Below are 22530 nucleotides of genomic sequence, written 5' to 3' on the forward strand. Positions count from 1 at the left end.
ATGTAAGGACACATTTCCTCTTGGTACCATTGTCTCTATCATTGATTTTGCTGAAAATCATACACTACAACCTCAAAATGAAGTGCAATCTATGTATTACCATTCTATACAAGTTTCTATTTTGTACACATAGCATTCATGCATGCAGCTAATAACATAGAGGAGGATAGAAAGGTTGTAAGAGAGTATCATTTCTACATAAGTGATGATCATACTCATTCGTCAGAGTTTGTGCAAGGATGGTTTAAAGTTTTCTATGATAATTTAAGGGAAAGAAACATACGATACAATCAACACATAATATGGTTAGATAATTGTACCTCACAATTCAAGAATGCAAGGATGTTCTATTGGTTGACTATGATGCATGTGACAAGTGGTGTAAAACATTTTTGGAATTTCATTGAGGCTGGACATGGAAGGGGAGAGCACAATGGTGCAAGAGCATGCGTAAAAAGTACCCTAGCTAGAGAAGAATTGAAGTACGAAGGTGGTGCTGAGTTGATAGATGGAATAACAATTGTGCGATGGTGTAAGTCTACAATGAGAACAAGTAATACATGTATGTCAATGGTTCATAGATATTTTTGGTTGATCAGTGAATCTAACATTGAAAACTGTTGGTGTAAATAATTATTCATCATGGATATTATTACACCTTACTTAAGTTTACTTAGGATAATGCATTTCATAGTAGTTTGGGTATGAGACACTTGGGTGTTTGTGTCACATTGGGATAGTGTGTGTAGGAGAATTGCCACCTTTTATGGTGTTGATCTTATTACTACTCTATCATATCCACTTATTGTGGAGTGATAATTCCACCTTCAATGGATGATCCACCTCATGTGGAATATTTTATTGTTTCTCCTACCTACCACACCTATTTCCTACTTACCCTCGTTTCTTATTGAGCCACATGTCATGATTTTGTGCTCACATATCCATATAGCCTTGCCTATATAAGCAGACTCATCTACATTGTTTGTACGAACAATCATTGAACATCTTGTAATGATTCAGTTGATCATATTTTGCATCTTGATAGAATACAATTTATTCATATCATATATTTTGTCTCTCTTATTTGTGCTTTCCATGCCTCTAGATCTTGGCAAAATCTCACAAAAACTATCAAGATTGTTGTACAATTATAGGACTGAGTGACATGCACTCATTTAGAAGTTCAAATGCAAGTTCACTGGTAATTTATAATAGACAAATTGTATGTTTTGCTCTTCATGTATGCATTTTTTGTGGGAAGAATGTGAACCAAAAGAGTGGGTTGACAAATGGTCTTGTAGATCACTGGTTCCCATTGATACATATCAAGTTCCCAAAGCACTGCAATTGAGCCAGATGGAAGCATTAGTGGATTTCGACCATGTATCCGACCTAGTGGAACCAGGTGATTTTTTTGGTTAATTTTTTTGGCTCATTTTGTTACATCACACATTTTTTTTGGTATTAATTATCGTTCTATAAAATGCAGGTCATGTGTACGTAGTTGTTGCAGAAGAAAACAATGAAGAAGAAATTTATTACCTTTTGTGTCATTGTATTGAGCCTAAAAGAAAATTGACAACTACAATCATTGACGTGGAGGGTATTGAGTACCCAATAGGGTCTGTTGTCATGATAGGTACATGGCTTAGGAGATAACCTATCAAGAATTTTGATGTTTGGTTGTTCGAGGACTTTGAAACACATAGACATATTCTTCATTTCTCCAACTTGTTGTTGCAACACATATTCAATTGATTAAGTATCGCGGTAGACCTCATAACAAGAATTTATTGAAAGTTCATGAATCTGACCACGAGGCAATACTTGACACAATATGGGTTAGAGCCAATCCAAAAGGCTCACTTGATTGACTTTGGGTCATCTACAAGTGTTCAATTGTTGGAGTATTACAATGATTATATGGTTTAGGGTATAATGATTTTGAGAATTTTGTATATATTGTCGGAGAATTGTTCTATATTCATTTTTTGTATATATAAATGCCCATGAGATAATTTGTGCATATTTAGAGGCAAAATTTTGTATATTTAAATGGTCATGAGCTGATTTGTGCATATTTAAATACCAAATTTTGTATATTTAGACGACCATAAGTTGGATTTTGCATATTTAAATGCCAAATTATATATAAATGCCCATGAGCCGATTTATAAATAATTTTTTTGTATATGTAAATAGCCAAGAGCTGATTTTTCCATATTTAAGAGGCAAATTTTTGAATATATTTAAATTTCTATATATCAAAATTTTTGTATATGCAAATTTTGTCTATGCAAATTTGTGCATAAATGAAATTTTGTGATGCATTTTGTATTTTTTATTATACTTAAAATTTTGTATGACTATTTATGAGTACATGACCTAATTTATGACTATTTATGAGTTCATGCGTATGCCTACCGTACATGAGTATGTGGTGCAGGAGCACCTAGGTGGCCATATGCTTCTTTTTGGCCATTATGATTTTTTTCAAGTTTTATATCATGCCAAGATGTAATAAGGTCATGAATGACCATTATTCATGTTATAAGGTCCTTGAGAACAATTTGTAATGTTTGAGGCCAATTTGTAGTCATGATTGTCTCATTGTTGCCAAAATTGTCATCACAGGGTGGAAGTGTGTCAAAGGTATCAAATGGGGTATTGCATCATGTATGAAGGGTATTTGGGCCTATTTGAATGTGTTCATAATGTTTTAAAGTCATAGAAGTCCTATTTTGGGTTTGCATTCAAGCTGAGTAAAAGTTGTCAATATTGATAAGAAGTTATCAATGCAATTTTATTGCAAAAAGTGCTTTAAGGGTGGTTTATTGTTAGATGAGATTCAAATGGTGGTTATGGCCAGTGGTTATTGACAATTTTTTGGACTCAGGGTACTTGAGAGATTGTGTCGGTAGGGTATGGCTCTGGACATTCCAGTGAGTTGGGAGGAACAACAGGAGATGCCTACTGTAAACTGCCAACCCAAATGAGTTTGTGCTACTGGTTTGTGCGCACGACGAACAAAATCAAATTTAGCCTCTTGCAACCTTGCATTGCATGCATCTGATGGTTTTTGCACCAACTGAAAAAATGTTACTGTGTTCAGGACATGAGGGCGACAAAAATGTAAAAGTCTGATTCAAAAGGGCCCACACACCAATGAGACTCTTGGTGCAAGTTATAGGAACTATATTGAAATAGCTCAACTTCCCAAGGGGTGTCCCATTGTTCTCTATCTCACATGATCCATAAAGTCAATGTCTTTGCTCTCAGACCACTGAGCAAAGTGACTTAGGAATGACAACTCCAAGAATGAGTGATGTTTGATTATTATGCATGAATGCATTCCTAAGACATGTATGGTATTGAAACTATGATGATTAATATAGCATAAAGATGATGATAAGATTAGCTAATTATCCTAGCAATTATATACTAGTCTAACAATGATATTCTATCATGTTAGAATGCTTCTAAATGCTATTATGATGATTTAACAAAGAGAGGCTAAAATGCTTAGTAATTAGAGTACAAGTTTGATGCATGAAAGATTATTGATTAAAAAAATGACTATAAGTTTGATGCATAAAAGCTTATATATTAAAATGAGAGAATGAGAGCTCTATTTATAGGAAAAATAGGGCAATGGATGGTCAAGATTGAATAATATTAACAAGGGTCATGATTGAAAGTTAATCAATCCATGTTCACAATTCTCACCAATGAAATGGTGACAATTTTCAACAAGAGGTTGGTTGAGAGGAGATGAAAGAAGCATTAAATGCTTGAGAAGACATGAAGGTTACCTTAGGAGGTAACGGTTAAGGTTAGGTTAGGGTTATTTAATGGATAAAGATTTTACCCAAAGGATAAACTCTTGTGCAAGGGTTAAAGGGATAACCAAGGTTAAAGCCATGAATGCTTGATGATACCTTTGGGTTAGATGTGGGTTGAGTTAGAGAGAAAGTCTCTAATCATGCAAGAAGGTTAAGTTAACCATTAATGGTTATGTAAGAGCCTTAAATGGTTTGGAAGACTTTGAGGGTTAACTTGTTGAGGACATAAAGCCTTTAATGGTTATTGAAGACTTTGGAGGCTTTGAGAAGTGACTTCTCTTTGCTTAGGAATGTGACAATAATTAGGAGATGGATTAGGCTAATTGGAATGGATTAGAATAATCTAGAAGGGGGTTTAGAAGGCAAGTGGGAGATGTAGGAAATGCAAGTGGAGGAAAAGGGAATTTAATTAAAATAAAATAACTTTATTTTAACTAAATAAATGCAACTTGCATAAATAAAAGTGGGGGATTTAAATAAATAAATTAGATTTATTTATTTGCAAGGATCAATTTAATTAAATGTAAGTTTAATTAAAAGGGGAGCAAGGGGAATTAACTAAATAAAGTGATTTATTTAATTAAAGGCTAGAAAAGGTTTTTAGGTGAACTTAATTAAATAAATTGAGTAATTAATTTAATCAAATAGATGAATGTGAAGATATTAATTCAATAGAATTTAATTAATAAGGGGAATGGGGTTAAAATTAATATTAAATATTTACTTAAGAAAGTGGTCAGATTTATGCGTCTACATTTTGCCCCTCTTTGAAGTGACGTGTGTGCACATGTTGGTTCAAAGAAAATTTATTGGTTATATTGTCAAAGTTTGTTGATATGATGTTGTGTGTCGAAATATTGATATGCTGCCCCAGATTTGATGGATGATATTGATGATGCCCCAGATATGAAGAATTGATTTGATATGAAAAGTTGATATGAAACTGATATGAAATTGATATGGGGATTTCGTACGAAGCAGAAATGAAACTGATATTGAGAGTCGATATGATAATGCCCCCTCGGGAGATCATTTGTGCACTAAAGGTATGAGTGATCTCTCGAAAGAAGAATAAATCTATTTGAAAGATAGAAGAGTGGATAGTTGATGACATGCATAGGTTTGATAAGATTGATAAGATTGATCAGATTGATAAGAATGAGATCAAGTTTGGTTTCAAGAATGACACCTTCTGTATAAGACAAAGATGATCGAAACGTCTGGTTTCAGGAATGACACCTCTTGTATAAGATAAAGATAATAAAAAATTCTGGTTTCAGGAACGATATAACCTGTATAAGACTTGATCAAAATGTCTAGTTTTAGGAAAGATACATCATTTATAAGACATGACCAAAACAATTGGTTTCAGGAAAGATACATCCTGTATAAGACTTGATTAAATGGATAAGATGAAATGGATTGAGATCAAGTCTGGTTTTAGGGATGACATCGCCTGTATAAGACATGGATGATCAAAGCGTCTGGTTTCAAGAATGATATATCATGTCTAAGACTTGATTAAAACATCTAGTTTCAGAAAAGATACATCTTGTATAAGACATGATAGATGATAGTTGGAAGAATGATGAAGATATGAAAGTGAAGAAAGATTACATGATGATGTTATAGATATGCATTATGTTTTGATATGAGATTGATGCTTAGATACTAATGCTCTTGATTTTGATGATGATGCAAATGTATGATTCATGATGAGATGAGAATGTGATGATGCATTGCATTGATTACTTTGATGTATGATATGTATCTTGAAAATCAAATGTATGATAATGATAATGATGTGAGATGTATGATAATGATAATACAAGATTAAGATGATATGCAACTAAATGCAAGTGTTAAAATGATATGCAACTAAATGCAAGTGTTAAAATGATATGTAACTAAATGATCACTTTAATTATGTCATTGTCATTCCTATTTAGTCACTTGTTTGTCCTCTATTTTTGTTTGTCATCATTGAGATTTTGATATGTTGGAATTTAATACAAGCATCATGGTATAATTGAACCATAACGACCTGAGTAAAACTTACATGGATTTTGATATTGGAAGACAACACAAGCATTGAGGTATAATTGAACCAAGATGACCTGAGTGTTGCTTGTGTAAAATCAACAAGAATTAACCATTTGTATGTGAAAAAGTGGAAAATGTCTTCAATGATATGTTTCCAATCATGTCTCGAGACAAATTTGCATTGTACGAATGATCGCTTTGCAGACAGACAACCAAAAATACCAGATTTCTTCATTGCTTCTCTAGCTTAGTGCATCCTCGAGTAGCTCAGGAGATCTGATGATTCAAAATTTGAAGATATAAAATAGTCAAAACTTCATGCTAGATGTAAACAAATCATAATTCAGAAAATCATCCATCATGTGTGTGTTAAAGTTGCAGTTTGATAATGGTATGGTTTTCTAGCCTGATGAGCAGTTGTTGACATTAGTTCTCTTAGCATGCTGCGATCCTGGTTTGTTGTCAGAATGTTACAGTGAGAGAAATGCTACCCCTAGTCACAGATATGTATCGATGTGGATATATATGTTGATCACCAAGGCATGGTGGGATACGATATAGAGAACTGTTTTTGGATAATCAAGGACAATGACTACGCTAAGTATGTTCGAGATAATGTTGCGTGAGCAAGTGTTCTGGCAATGGCTTTTAGCTGAGATTGGATGGATCAAATGATATGAGTACTGACAGATAGAGGAACCATTCTCTCACAAATAGCGTATGTTGTCAGGTTTTTACTACTTGGTTTTATTGCACTTTTTTTTTTGTATTTTTGTATTTTTATTTTTTTTCTTTTCCATGCATTGGACGACTCAAGTGTAGAATTTATACAGATGATACTGTTGGTTGCTTCATCGAGCACGTCCCCTTCTAAAGTTGTTAAACGATATGCGCCTAATCCGCAAGCTGATAGGATGACAAAGGGACCCAACCAGTGAGGTTCAAACTTCCCCTTCTTTTCTCGATCCTATTGATTTCTCGGATTTTCCTTTAGCACTAGATCACCGACTTTGAAATTCCTCGGGATGACTTTGTGATTATAGCTTCTGCACATTCGCTGTTGATATGCCTTAAGACGGTCATAGGCATGTCGTTTTTCATCAAGAAGCTCTAGTTCATGCAACCTGTTGACTCAATATTCCTCATCGGGTATGAGGCCCTTCAAAGATACTCAGAGAGATGGGATTTCTACCTCAAGAGGTATAATTGCTTCTGAAACATACACCAATGAATATGGTGTAGCCCCTGTAGGTGTCCGAATACTAGTCCTATATGCCCAAAGTGTCAGATTGAGTTGTACATGCCAATCCTTGCCCACATCTTTTACTATTTTCTTGAGGATTTTCAAGATTGTTTAATTTGATGCTTCCACTTGACCATTTACCTGTAGGTAGTATGGTGTGGAGAAGCGACGTTGGATTTTGAATTATTCACATAACTCTCGCACATCTTGATTCTTGAAAGGACACCCATTGTCAGTGATGATGGAACTGGGAATGCCATATCCGCAAATGAGATAATTGAGAATATGAGGCGATCTATTTTCCAGTTACAGTGGTCATCGGGACTACTCCATTCCACTTTGTGAAATACTCTATTGCAGTGATAATGAACTTATGTCCATTTGAATAAGATAGATTAATTTTCCCTACTAAATCAAGTCCCCATTGACAGAAAGGCCAAGATGCGGTGAATGATTGTAGCTCCTGTGTTGGTGCATGGATAAGATTGCCGTGTATTTGGCATTTAGGACATCTCTTTGCAAATTGATAGGACTCTTTCTCCATTCTCGGTCAGTAATATCCCATTCTTAGAAGTTTCTTGGTGAGAGTAGGACCACTTGAATGCGTACCACAGACACCCTCGTGAAGCTTGTGTAAGGCAAAGTCAGATACATTACGATCGAGACATCGAAGAAGAGTACCATCTAGACCTTGACAGTAAAGTGTGTCAGCGGTTAAGGTATAGCGGGCGGCTTGCTAGATGAAACTGCATTTTTGGTTACGAGACAGGTTGAGTGGAAGAGTATTGTTCTTAAGGTAATCATAGATTGTCCCGTATAGAGGTGAATCCGAACTGGTTAGGGCATAGATGACTTGGGATGTTGAATTGTCATAGGTTGGGAAAAAACAATTGCTCTACCAGGAACTCGTAATGACTATGTTTCTCTAGAATTTGCAATAGTGAAGTGACAGTAGCCATTGCATCAACATCTGTATTGTCCAATCTTGGTATTTATTCAAAGGTGATATGTACAAAGTAATGTTTGAAATCATCCACCATTCTCTTGTAGGGCATTAGCTTATCATCCTTTGTCTGATATTCATCGTTGATCTGATTTATAACATTGAGAATCCCCATAGACTCTCAATTCCGTGATTCTCCAATGGTTGTGACAGTGAGTATATCCATGTCTGGAAATTCTACTTGTAGTGGTTGTTGATTTTTTAGTGGTGCTTCAACCAGTTGATCTGCAATTACTTGTCCTTTGATAGCCTGACGTTGTGTGTACTGGATATCAAACTCACTGAGAATCATGACCCACTTAGCCAATCGTCCTGTAAGAGCTGCTTTGCTGAGTAAATACTTGAGAGGATCAATTTTTGCTACTAGCTTGATTGTGTGAGCTAGCATGTAGTGGCAAAAATTTTGAGAGACGAACAACACGACTAAGCAAGCCTTCTCAATGAATGTATAATTTAGCTCACATCCGTTTAAAATTTTGCTGATGTAATATATAGCTCATTCCTTTCCTTCTGGATCCTCTTGTGCTAGCAATGCCCCAATGATACTTCAGTTGTTGATATGTAGAGAATGAGTGGCTTGCCTGCTATTGGTGGTCCCAAAACTGGCGGATTCATCAAATATTGTTTGAGCTGGTGAAATGATTTCACACACTTGTCTTCCCATCTGAAAGGTATATTCTTTCGAAGTAGATGATTGAATGGTAGACATTTATCTTCTAGTTGAGCTATGAGTCACCTGATAGACTACAACCGTCCCTGGAAAGATCTGAGTTGGCTAATGTTCCTGGGAGGTGGCATCTCCATGATGGCCTATACCTTCGTTGGATCTACTTCAATGCCCTTTTCTGACACAATGTAGCCTAAGAGTTTGCCTAATGTGACCCCAAAGACACACTTCTTAGGGTTTATTTTGACCTTGAATTTCTCCAATCTTTGAAAGATTTTATCTAATATGCCCAGATGTTCTACTCGGGTGAATTATTTAGCCAGTAAATCATCCACATAGTCCTCCATGAAGGTATGCATCATATCATGGAAGATTGTCATCATGGCTCTTTGATAAGTTGCCCCAACATTTTTCAAGTCGAAAGGCATGACGTTCCAACAATACGTTCCCCATGGACATGTGAATGCAGTTTTATCTTGATCCTCTTGGGAAATCTTGATTTGATTATAGCCAGAGAAACTATTTGTTAATGAGGACATCGCATGGCTTGCTGTGAGATCCACAATTATGTCAATGCTTGGCAAAGGAAAGTCATCCTTTGGACATGCTTTGTTGACATCTCTAAAATCTGTGCATATTCTGATGCTTTCGTTAGGTTTTGAAACTAGTACAATGTTTGAAATCCATTCAACATAGTCTATAGGTCAAATGAATCCGACCTCTAATAACTTCTTTAGTTCATCTTTGACCAATAATACCACATGCAGATTCATCTTTCTTAATTTTTGTTTGACTGGCTTAGCTCCTGGAGCAATGGATAAATGATGCACGATTAGGTTCAGATCTATTCCAGGCATGTCAACATAAGACCAAGAAAAATTGATTTGCTTTTCTTTGAAGAATTTGATAAAATCTAGTTGTTCCTCTTCTGTCAGTGATTCTTCTAGGTGTATGGTTTTGACAGTTGTTTCCGTACCAATGTTTATTGATTGAGTTGGCTCAATCAATACTGGTGACCTTTCCTAATAATGTTTAGGAAGAGTGTCAAGTCTCCTATCTTTAGGTACCTCAAAAAGGTTTTCACCTACCGATGCGTCCTTTATTTTTACTTTTTTGTGATCTAATACTGCCATTGACTGGTTTTAGGCATTAGATCTTTTGTTTCTTTCATTTTTGCGACTGAGAGACTTGGCACTCCCCTAATTGCAGATGTTGTTATTTTGTTTGCTGGTAGAGCACGTTTCCAGGTTGACTGAACATAGATATTGGATAATGGATTCATCATCTGGGAATATTGGTATATCATGGTGTTCAGGTTCTTCCCAGTCTATGAGATCGGGATATACAAGTGGTAAGGAGTCATTTGGTGGGTTGATATCAGTCACAGTAAGTGTCATAATATAGGCATCGTCATAGTTGTTTGGGATACTAGTTAGTTGTATGATATTGTCAAGGTCATCGATGTAGCCTTGTCCGTATTGTCGTTTCTCCTTCTCACTAGCCTCGTAGATATGTCGTGGTCCAAATCCAAGTGGTCAATATTTTGAGCCTTGTCCCTCTTGAGAAAGGGATGTGTATGAGTGGATGGTATCGACATCAATGTCTTATGTAATATCTGAATAGTTACCCCATTCATATTCATTAAAATCAGTTTCAGAATTATTGTCCTAGAGTATCTTGCTGCTTCTAATAGGTATGTTGTACGGTGAGAAAAGATCTCTAACCATTGATACAAGTTTTGTATCTTTTTCTAATTTAGAATGGGAGTCTGCTTGTACTCATTGCATTTGTTCATACACTATTTCCCTTCGGTGAGTAGTAATTTCTTCAGGTGGTGGCTATACTCTGGTTTGATCAGGTTCTTGTACATGATGTACTTTCTTGTAAGAGGCTTCTTCCCTTTGAATGGCTAGTTCCTCTTGTTGTTTCTCATTTTCCTGATGTTCTTGCTCTTTCCTTGTCATTTCTGCTTCTTGGTGTAGTCCCTCTTGCCATGACTTTTCATTATATTTCTTTTCTTCTCTCCACTGAGGTTTCTGATATTTATTTTGCTTTTGCCTAGGTGGTATATTGTGTCCATATCCCAATCTTGTTTTATCTCTCGCAAATTGTGAAGGAAGTTGGAGAGGTTCTATAATGCCTTCTTGATGCTTGCCAATAGGTCCTTTGTCATTGTATCCCATCTATTGCATGATCCAGAACCCTTTTCCATATTGTTGTGTTGGTATGGCCACTTCTATGGCAGCAACTCTGACTTCTTCTTCATCCTTGTATAGCCAAGTCTTTCTCTTCTGATTCATTGGCCATTGTGTCCGATTGGATAAACTTGGCATCAAACTTGGTGATAGGCTGTGTTGCTTGATGTGTTGATGTAGAAGGTTGTCCATAAGATTTTGGCGATGTTGGCAATTTTGATACACACAAGGGTTCAAAAGAGAACTCCCCCATGCCTTGATCTTTTATTTTCATCTTTTGTTTGAAGTCTATGGATAAAGACTTGAGTTCTTGATGATGATCGGATGTTGAGGAAGCTTGATCCTCCTTGTTGTGTGGAACTAGGCTATCTTGAGCTGCCCCAATAGCATTGCAATGTTGAAAAAGGTTATTAGCTACAGATATGGAAATTTATCGTCCATTGTATGGGAATTTGATGCACTGATGGTATGTCGAAGGCACTGCTTGCATTTCATGTATCCATGGACGACCCAATAGAATATTGTATGTCAAGTCTATGTCCAAGGCTTGGCACATGGTGTCTTTTTGTATTGGTCCTACCTGAATAGGTAGTATTACTATTCCTTTGGATGACCTTTCTTCATCATTAGAGGCTTTGATGGTGATCTTTTTGTTTGGATCAATAGACTGCTTAGAGAAGCCCAATGCACAAATAAGCTTCAAAGTACAAATATTGAGACTAGCTCCTCCATCTATTAACACAACTTTTACTCGATGTTTATAGACTAAGACTTCGATATGGAGTGGAGTGTTATGTGAATAATTTAAGGAGACATCATCATGTTCAGAAAAGGTAAGGTTATGAGGCCCTGCCATATGAGCCACCATGGCTTGGAATCGATCAATGTCCAGACCTTTAGGAATGTTTATTTCGATAAGTGCTTGTTCCAAGATATCTTTGTGTTTTTGGCGAGAGTTTGAGAAACTCGAGTATGGATATTTGAGTGGGAGTTGTCCACAGTTGATCAACCACGTTGTATTGGGTCTTGGACATAGTTGTGGATGTTGATGTGTTCCCTTTCAAGACGTATTTTTGTGCTCTGGTTGTCACACTGATCGACGCATGTTCTTGTTTGTCCTTGATTTTTATGACATTTATTTGGTTGTCACATGCCGATATGTGATTGATGGTGTTATCGTATAGGTGATTTATATGAGCTCCTCCCTTGTTGTAATTCAGAAGAGGATTTTTAAAAGCGTCATGGTCACCATTCAATTTGTGACCATCAACTGTTAAATTGCCTCTATCGATCATGTCCTGAACGATGTTCTTCAACCTCATGCAATCATTTGTGTGATATCCTTTGTTGCAATGAAAATCATAGAAATGCGAGTCATTCCACCAAGGTGGTTTGACCTTGGTTCAAAGTTGTTCATGGCTGGTAATGTGATAATATTATTCGCCAAGAGTTCTCAAAACGCTGATTCTAAGGTTTCTCCTAATGGTGTGTAGATGCGTCTATACGGGAAAGTGTTGGTGTTGCCTCTCTGGTTTGTATTATTCCCTCGGTTAGTGTTGTTGCCTTGGTTAGTATTGTTGCCTTGGTTAGTATTGTTGCCTTGGTTAGTGTTGTTGCTTTGGTTAGTGTTGTTGCCTTGGTTAATGTTGTTGCCTTGGTTATTGTTGTTGGTGTTTATGTTAAAGTTCCTTGGTTGTTATTTTGCAGATAAGTGTTAGTGCCTTGATTAACACTTTTTTGATTTTTGTTGGATGGTGGGTTACCTGATAAAGCCAACACTAGTTGTTTGGATTTCACATTATTAGCATCAACTACCCCATCATTAACAACGTTTTTTTTCCTTGTCCAAAATCTGGATTTGTCTAAAGTGTTGTTGTTGTTTTGATTGTTAAAGGGGTTAGTGTTTGATGAATTAACACCTTCCTTAAAGAACTTCAATGTTCCTTTCTTGATGCAGGCTTCCTCCACTTGGATTCTGTTTTCTATCAACTTGGCAAAAGATGACATGCATTGAAGTTTGAGTTGATAACTCATCTCACTATTTAGATTATCGATGAAAATCTTTTTCTTTTCAGGCATGTCTCGAGGATATCTCGAAACCATGCGTCTCCATCACTGAAGAAATACCATGAATGTTTCATTGCTCTTTTGTTTTGTGTTACACACATCCAACATGGTGATTGCGTGTTGAATGTTATATGAGTATTTCTTTATGAGTTTATTAACCAAATCATCAAATGATGTGATGGGAGGTGTGAGTTTAGACAACCACTCGATGGTTTTTCCTTCCAAACTTCTTGGGAATAGTCTCATTAAGTAAGTGTTATCATGAGCAAACTTGAGGATCATGGTACAAAATTCCCAAACGTGATCATGAGGATCACTTTTACCATCGTATTTGTCATACTTTGGTATATCTAAATTTGGGGGAAAAGGTACCGTGTTCAATCTCCTATCAAAAGGATAAGAACGATCCCATCCAAGGAGTAGCGTACGATAGTTCCCTATTGCATGTATTGCATTTGCCTTTGCAGTGTTTGGATTTGTTGTGTAAGAGCCAACATGGGCGCATTTGTCCTCCGAGGGAGAGTTTCCCCTCTTTCATTAAGATTGTCCTGGTTGCCGGTATGGTCTTGTTCTTGTTCGTGTGTGTTTTCTGGACCATGTGTGTCTTCTTCTCTTTGTTGTTCTTGATAGGCATAATTTCTAGACCTTGTTCTTAAAATTATCTCATCTATATTCTTTAAGTTTTCCGTATCAAAATCTTCAGGAAGGTTAACTCCTTTTCTAGTTAGCATGAGTAGATATTTTTCCTTGTCTTCTTTGATAAGTCTTTCCATGAGTTTTTGGAATGATGTGTTTTCTTGACATTCTTGGAGAAGTTCCTCGGTGATCTCTGTTTCACCCATATTGTCATACTCATCAAAAGGGTTGGATAATCTACGACCCATACTCAATTTTGGTTGTGATTCTTTTTATTTTTTTCTTTGAGATCGAGTGATAATAGGCATTTAATATATTTCTACTGTAATGTATTCTTCTTCTTCTAAGGGAGTTCTAGGTGGTGTTGGTGGTTCAGGTCGAGCTTTGTTATATGTGATATAGAACTATGGGAACAAAGCGGGGTGAATCCTTCCTCCATGATTTAGGCATTGGTTGAATGCCTCTTTATGAATGTAAGCCCTACTTCTCAAAGGTTCCTTGTGAAATTTGTTTGTTTTGCCTTGGATATACAATTCCATGTGACGCAAGAATGCGCAATGTGATGCAAAGAGTTGACTATTGATATAGAGAAATTTATTCCTTCTTGCAAGTGCCTTAGAACTAGGTTGTCTCTTCTTCAACTTAGTTTTGTGATGAAGACTTGTTCTTCTCAAAATATGAGGAGTGGTCATACACGAATGATCAAAGGTTGATGTTGATATTGGATTTGGATACTTTGTTTGAATACTCAAGTTTTACTTTATCAAGTAGAGGTTTAGTTAGATTCACCTCCACGACAAATTTTGTCAAATGATATGGATAAAGTCTCCCGATATGGAAACTTGATTTGACAACTTAAGAATTAACTAGGTATGTGTTTTTGATAGAATCCGTTGGATGGTAAAACTTTGATCACTGTTTCTGATACTTCCTGATTTTAATGGATGAAGTCTGATCTCAAGCTAGTTTAATGATTTGAAAACTTGTTATAAGATCGCCTTGTTGATTGGAAATTTTGTCACTGATGATCGGATTCAAAGTTTTGCTGCCGAGTTTGCTAAAGGACTTGAAAGGGTATCTGAAACTATTGATAAAATTCTTCCAAAGTATTGGAATCGCTCTCTATTTTTCCCTAAAATGGATCATGCACTAAGACAGAGATTGAATGCGCTAAAGAATGTTCCCTATGCGCTAAGTTGCCTTTATTACATGCTAGTTTAGACTGTTTGAAAATGACTATTCTAGATAGGTTACGCACTATTTTTTGAGCTAAAAGCACTATGAGATACTTTTGATGAGCTACACTAATGATTGAATGCGCTAGACTGATTCTGGGAAGTGCTACAGGGAATTTCACCAGTATGATACTGATTAGGTGCTAAGATAACTGATAAGAGCACTAAGTTTTGGTTCAAATGCGTTATTGAATATTTGCAACACACTAGGATGTTGCTCCTATGCGCTAACTGTCCTGACTTCTTTGTTTTTGCAATTTTGAAATTTAACACTTGTGATTTTGATTGATGATTTTTTGAAAAAAAACTTGAAAACACGACATAGAGAAGAGAGAAAAATTTTTCCTATGCTAAACAAGTAGTGTATGTTCTGTGAGGATGTGTTCAAACCCTCGATGTTTTCACTAGTTTAGATAACAAATAAGACAAATCAAGAAGACTCTTTATTCAAGGGTCATTAATAATATCATAGCCCACTAGTCTTGATACTCTGTCAGCTCAAACAACCTTGTCACCCCCTAGGGGGGCCTCATTTTTTTGCCTTTTGCCATAAATTAACTCAAAGTGAATTGCTTCACAATTAATAGTTATCTTGGGAGATATATGGTGAGTGATCTTGGGGGCGGATTCTTCCCCACCCATGCACTATGATATTGAAAATGTATGGTAACTGACTCGGCTCAAAGCTTCTAATGCTAAAGTTCTTAATCGAGCTTACGTTCGGTCTTCAGTGATAAAATCCCTCGGGAGGCTTCCCAACCTTTAGAACAAAGGGTTTACGTATCTCAAAGATACCAGGGGAAGGCTAATCGCTAAGCAAAACCGTTGAAGGGGACTTTTGCCAACCTCCACTTTTGATTATAGTGGGTTGGAACACTTGACAATAAAGTCATTTCCCACTTAGGTCGTTCCCCTCTCACTGACCATTAATGGCGCCCTAAGGGTAACTCGGGAGGGAAGACCTTATAAAGGATTTAAATGCTTGAAGTAATGAAAGCATAAGAGTGGTTTGACTTTTTGGTCACCCAATTAAGGGGAGAGCATATACCATCCACTTTCGAGACAAGGCAAACAAGATTCTTTTTATCCTTCAAGACAATGATTTGCTAACTTCTATTCACAGATGTTGCTCTGACAAGCATGGTGTTCCTTTTAACTTTTCATAACAAAATGTGTATTTCCAAAACCTATGAAAAACAAACGTGGTCAACAAAGTAAATCGTGATGTTGGTCAACAAAAGGAAAATCGTGAAGTCAATCCTTAATGAAGACTCTTTTTGCCTTGCACAAAACAATAAAAGTGAGATTCTTTTTATCCTTTGCAAAAAAATGAAGTGAGGTTTTGTTTTATGCACCAAAGGAATAATGGAGTTCTTTTTAACTAGCACCAAATGAAAAATGGGATTCTTTTTAACCTTTGCAAAACTGAAAGTGAGTTTGTAGTTCTTTTTAACTTTTGCAAAAGGAAGTGAGTTTGTAGTTCTTTTTAATCCTTGCAAAAGGAAGTGAATTTGTAGTTATTTTTAACCAGCAGGAAAATGAACTATTTTTAAACTAACTTTAAAAAAAAAAAAAAGCTAGAAACAAAAATAATTAAATGCTTAAATAAAACTCCTCCAATTTGCAAACAAAGATAAGTAACCTACAACAAACAGTTAGTGAAAATTTTTAACTCTTAGGTGAGCTTATCCAAGCCTAACTTTTACTTATGTTACAAATTATGTTTTTCTTGTTTCTGATAGAGTCACACACTGAGCTTCTGCATAGAAGCACTATAGAAAGTTACAGATGCGCTATAGAAAGACGCCTAAGTGCTACATTAATTACCAAATGTGCTACATTGTTATCCCGACACGCAGGAAAGAATTCTGAAGTATTATGCGCTAACAATGAGCTCCAACGCGCTAAAGGAAGGTTCAGATGTGCTAAACAGTATGTCAAACGTGCTACTTTTTGCCCTGGATGCACTAACGAAAGTTCCCAGCGTGCTAAAACAGTATTCCAACGTGCTTGTAATCTTTGTCCTATATAAAAAATGATGTGATTTATGGGGATGAGCCCCATGGTACATGCCATAAATGTGTGCGAGAAATGAGGGCGACAAAAATGTAAAAGTCTGATTCAAAAGGGTCCACATATCAATGAGACTCTTGGTGCAAGTTATAGGAACTATATTGAAATAGCTCAACTTCCCAAGGAGTGTCCCATTGTTCTCTATCTCACAGGATCCCTAAAGTCAATGTCTTTGCTCTCAGATCACTAAGCAAAGCGACTTAGGAATGACAACTCCAAGAACGAGTGATGTTTGATTATTATGCATGAATGCATTCCTAAGACATGTATGATATTGAAAATATGATGATTAATCTAACATAAAGATGATGAGAAAATTAGCTAATTATCCTAGGAATGATATACTAGTCTAACAAGGATATTCTATGATATTAGAATGCTTCTAAATGCTATTATGATGATTTAACAAAGAGAGGCTAAAATGCTTAGTAATTAGACTACAAGGTTGATGCATTAAAGATTATTGATTAGCAAAATGACTATAAGTTTGATGCATAAAAGCTTTTATATTAAAATAAGAGAATGATAACTCTATTTATAGGGAAAATAGGGCAATGGATGGTCAAGATTGGATAATATTAACAAGGGCCAAGATTGAAAGTTAATCAATCCATGTTCACAATTCTCGCCAATGAAATGGTGACAATTGTCAACAAGAGGTTGCTTGAGAGGAGATGAAAGAAGCATTAAATTTTTGAGAATACATGAAGGTTACCTTAGGAGGTAAGGGTTAAGGTTAGGTTAGGGTTATCCAATGGATAAAGATTTTACCCAAAAGATAAACTCTTGTGTAAGGGTTAAAGGGATAACCAAGGTTAAAGCCATGAATGCTTGATGATACCCTTGGGTTAGATGAGGGTTGAGTTAGAGAGAAAGTCTCTCATCATGCAAGAAGGTTAAGTTGACCATTAATGGTTATGTAAGAGCCTTAAATGGTTTGGAAGACTTTGAGGGTTAACGTGTTGAGGACATAAAGCTTTTAGTGGTTATTGAAGACTTTGGAGGCTTTGAGAAGTGACTTCTCTTTTCTTAGGAATGTGATAATAATTAGGAGATGGATTAGGCTAATTGGAATGGATTAGAAGAATCTAGAAGGGGGTTTAGAAGGCAAGTGGGAGATGTAGGAAAATGCAAGTGGAGGAAAAGGGAATTTAATTAAAATAAAATTACTTTATTTTAACTAAATAAATACAACTTGCATAAATACAAGTGGGGGATTTAAATAAATAAATTAGATTTATTTATTTGCAAGGAACAATTTAATTAAATGTAAATTTAATTAAAAGGGGAGCAAGGGGAATTAATTAAATAAAGTGATTTATTTAATTAAAGGCTAGAAAAGGTTTTTAGGTGAACTTAATTAAATAAATTGACTAATTAATTTAATCAAATAGATTAATGTGAAGAAATTAATTAAATAAAATTTAATTAATAAGGGGAATGGGGTTAAAATTAATATTAAATATTCACTAATGAAAGTGGTCAGATTTATACGTCTACATTTTGCCCCTCTTTGAAGTGACGTGTGTGCACATGTTGGTTCAAAGAAAATTTGCCGGATATGTTGTCAAAATTTGTCGATATGATGTTGTGTGTCGAAATGTTGATATGATGCTCCGGATTTGATGAACAATATTGATGATGCCCCAAATATAAAGAATTGATTTGATATGAAAAGTTGATATGAAATTGATATGGATATTGGATATGAAGCAGATATGAAACTGATATGGAGATTCGATATGATGATGCCCCCTTGGGAGATCATTCGTACACTATAGGCATGAATGATCTCTTGAAAGAAGAAGAAAGATATTTGAAAGATAGAAGAGTGGATAGTTGATGACATGCATGGGTTTGATAAGATTGAGAAGATTGAGAAGATTGATAAGAATGAGATCAAGTCTCGTTTCAGTAATGACACCTTCTGTATAAGACAAAGATGATCGAAACGTCTGGTTTCAGGAATGACACCTCCTATATAAGACAAAGATGATCAAAACATCTAGTTTCAGGAATGATATATCCTGTATAAGACTTTATCAAAATGTCTAGTTTCAGGAAAGATACATCCTGTATAAGACTTGACCAAAATGTCTGGTTTCAGGAAATATACATCCTGTATAAGACTTGATAAAATGGATCAGATGAAATGGATTGAGATCAAGTCTAGTTTTAGGGATGACATCGCCTGTATAGGACATGGATGATCAAAGCGTCTGATTTCAGGAACGATATATCTTGTATAAGACTTGATCAAAACGTCTAGTTTCAGGAAAGATACATCATGTATAAGACACGATAGATGATAGTTGGAAGAATGATGAAGATATGAAAGTGAAGAAAGATTCCATGATAATGTGATAGATATGGATTATGTTTTGATATGAGATTATTGCTTAGATAATAATGCTCTTGATTTTGATGATGATGTGAATGTATGATTCATGATGAGATGAGAATGTGATGATGCATTGCATTGATTACTTTGATGTATGAGATGTATCTTGAAAATGAGATGTATGATAATGATAATGATGTGAGATGTATCTTTAAAATGAGATGTAGGATAATGATAATGCAAGATTAAGATGATATGCAACTAAATGCAAGTGTTAAAATGATATGCAACTAAATGCAAGTGTTAAAATGATATGTAACTAAATGATCACTTTAATTTTGTCATTGTCATTCCTGTTTAGCCACTTGTTTGTGCTCTATTTTTGTTTGTCATCATTGAGATTTTGATATGTTGGAAGTTAATACAAGCATCATGGTATAATTGAACAAAGACAACCTGAGTGTTGCTTGTGTAAAACACACAAGAATTAACCATTTGTATGTGCAAAAGTGGAAAATATCTTCAATGATATGTTTCCAATCATGTCTCGAGACAAATTTGCACCATATGAATGATTGCTTCACAGACAAAAAACCAAAAAAATATCAGATTTCTTTGTTGCTTCTCTAACTTAGTGGATCCTCGAGTAGCTCAAGAGATCTGATGTTTCAAAATTTGAAGATACAAAATAGTCAAAACTTCATGCCAGATGTAAACAAATCATAATTCATAAAATCATCCATCATGTGTGTGTTAAAGTTGTAGTTTGATAATGGTCTGGTTTTCTAGCCCGATGAGCAGTTGTTGACATTAGTTCTCTTAGCATGTTGCGATCCTAGTTTGTTGTAAGAATGTTACAATGAGAGGAATGTTGCCCCTAGTCATAGATATGTATCTATGTGGATATATATGTTGATCACCATTCCATGGTGGGATATGATATAGAGAACTATTTTTGGATAATGAAGGACAGTGACTACACTAAGTATGTCACAAATAGCGCCTATTACCAGGTTTTCACTACTTGGCTTTATTGCACTTTTTTTGTTTTTTTTGTATTTTTTATTTTTTTTATTTTTTTGCGTTTCCATGCATTGGACGACTCAAGTGTAATTTATTCAGATGGATACTATAGTCACATAAATCTGTCCATTTAATTAAATGAATATTTACTATTTATTTGATTAATAAACCCACTAGCCAATAGTTAATTAAATTAACATTTAATTAATTCATCCAAACATTCTCCCATTAATTAAATAAATTATTGAATTTATTTCAATTAATTCATTAAACCAAATTCACAATCAATTAAATCAATTAAATGAATAAAATTCTATTTATTTAATTTAATTCCCTTTCCTCTTTTAAATAAATAATTAAAACGTTTATTTAAATCATTAAACTCCCCCCGACTTGCATTCTCCTACAAATGCAAGTTGCGACCACAATTGAAATAAATTAATTTTATTTTAATTTAAATCCTATTTTCCCTCACCCACCAAACTCACTTGTAATCCTAAATCCCCTTCTAGACTCTTCTAAACCATTCCTAATTAGCCTAATCCATCCCCTAAATATTGTCACATTTTTAAGAAACTTGGAGTCACTTTTCAAAGCCTTCAAAGTATTTGAAAAACATTTAATGTTTTATGTGTTCAACAAGCTAACCTCTAAAGTTTTATAAACCACTAGTGGCTCTTACATGACCATTAATGGCTCTTACATAACCATTTATGGTTAAATCCACTTGCCCCCATGATTAGAGACTTTACCTCTATCTCAACCCTCATTTGACCCATGGGTCTCTTAAGGCATTTATTGCTTTGACCATGGTTATCCTCACTAACTCTTGCACAAGAGTTTATCCATTGGATAAAGACATTATTTATTGGATAATGGCTTTATTATTTCAACTCAACATTAACCTTACCTCCCAAGTTAACCCTCAAGTCATGTCAAGCATTTAATGCTTATTCCCTCTCCTCTCAACCCATCTCTTGTTGACATTTGTCATCCTGGGATTGGGTTGAAATCCCTCACATAGATCATAAACTCCTCAATCCTGACCCTTGATGAGATTACTCAATCTCAACCCTCCATTGCTCCATTTTACCTATAAATAGAGCTCATTTTTTCATAATCCAGATCCTGAAATCTTGTATGCATCTAATTTATAGTGAAATTTAGAGAGCATTTAGCATAATCATCTACATTTGTCTTTTTGAGCTAAAATTAACACTAGATAATTAGATAATATCTTGTTTTAGCTTGTTCACATTTGCATTCTCATAATCATCCATTTTACAATCTTGAACCTCCATAAGACATCCAGAATAGTGCAAAAAGCTACTGAGAGCTACACTCATTTGGGAACTTGGAGAGGAGAGGAACAAGGGAGGAGTAGCTACAAGCATGGTGGAGGGAATTTTGAGATGCCTTATTGCTTTTCTTAGATTTATTAAGCTTTCCATTTTATGTTTTGTATTTCTCTTGATATGCTTTCTTAGGATACTGTTTGATTTGGGATTTCTAACACTAACACTTATTTGTTGCTTGTTGTTTTGTATTTGTCTTGACAATATCCTAACCATCCCTTTTTGCAGAGCATCATTTGTTGAACCCGACATGAATCAAACACGCAAACTTGTGATCATCTTTTTGAAAACTACTAACTTTTTCATGTTTTAATTGACACACATGTCGTGCTTTAGCACCATTGTTCATGCTTTAGCGCGTTCGAAAGTTGGTATTTTAGTGCTATTGTTCTTAATAATAGCGCCATTGTCTCCGAACTGGCGCTATTGTCCTTCTCATAGCGCTATTGACCCTTAAATAGCGCTATCGTATCTAGTTTTTGCGCTTTCAGTCTGTTGTTTGACATAATTAATTATGTTTGACAGAGTTCTTTTAGCGCTTTTGTCTCTTTTTATAGTGCGTTTGCACTTCTTTTAGCGCTTTCGTGTTAAATAGCGCTTTTGTTTCCACACATAGTAGCGTTATTGTAACAAAGAGTTGTAAAATTTCCTTGTAACCAAAAAACCAAAAATATTAGGCTTGTAGAAGCCCACCAAACATTCGGATTTTACTAACTAATTATCTTTTGTGCAGGTTTGGACTAACCCCATTTTTGTAGTATTTCCAAAATTTAAGCTTAGGAAGTAAATATATTTATGTTGCTA

The sequence above is a fragment of the Cryptomeria japonica genome, chromosome 1, assembly GCF_030272615.1.
Source record: "Cryptomeria japonica chromosome 1, Sugi_1.0, whole genome shotgun sequence".
NCBI classification, from domain to species: domain Eukaryota; kingdom Viridiplantae; phylum Streptophyta; class Pinopsida; order Cupressales; family Cupressaceae; genus Cryptomeria; species Cryptomeria japonica.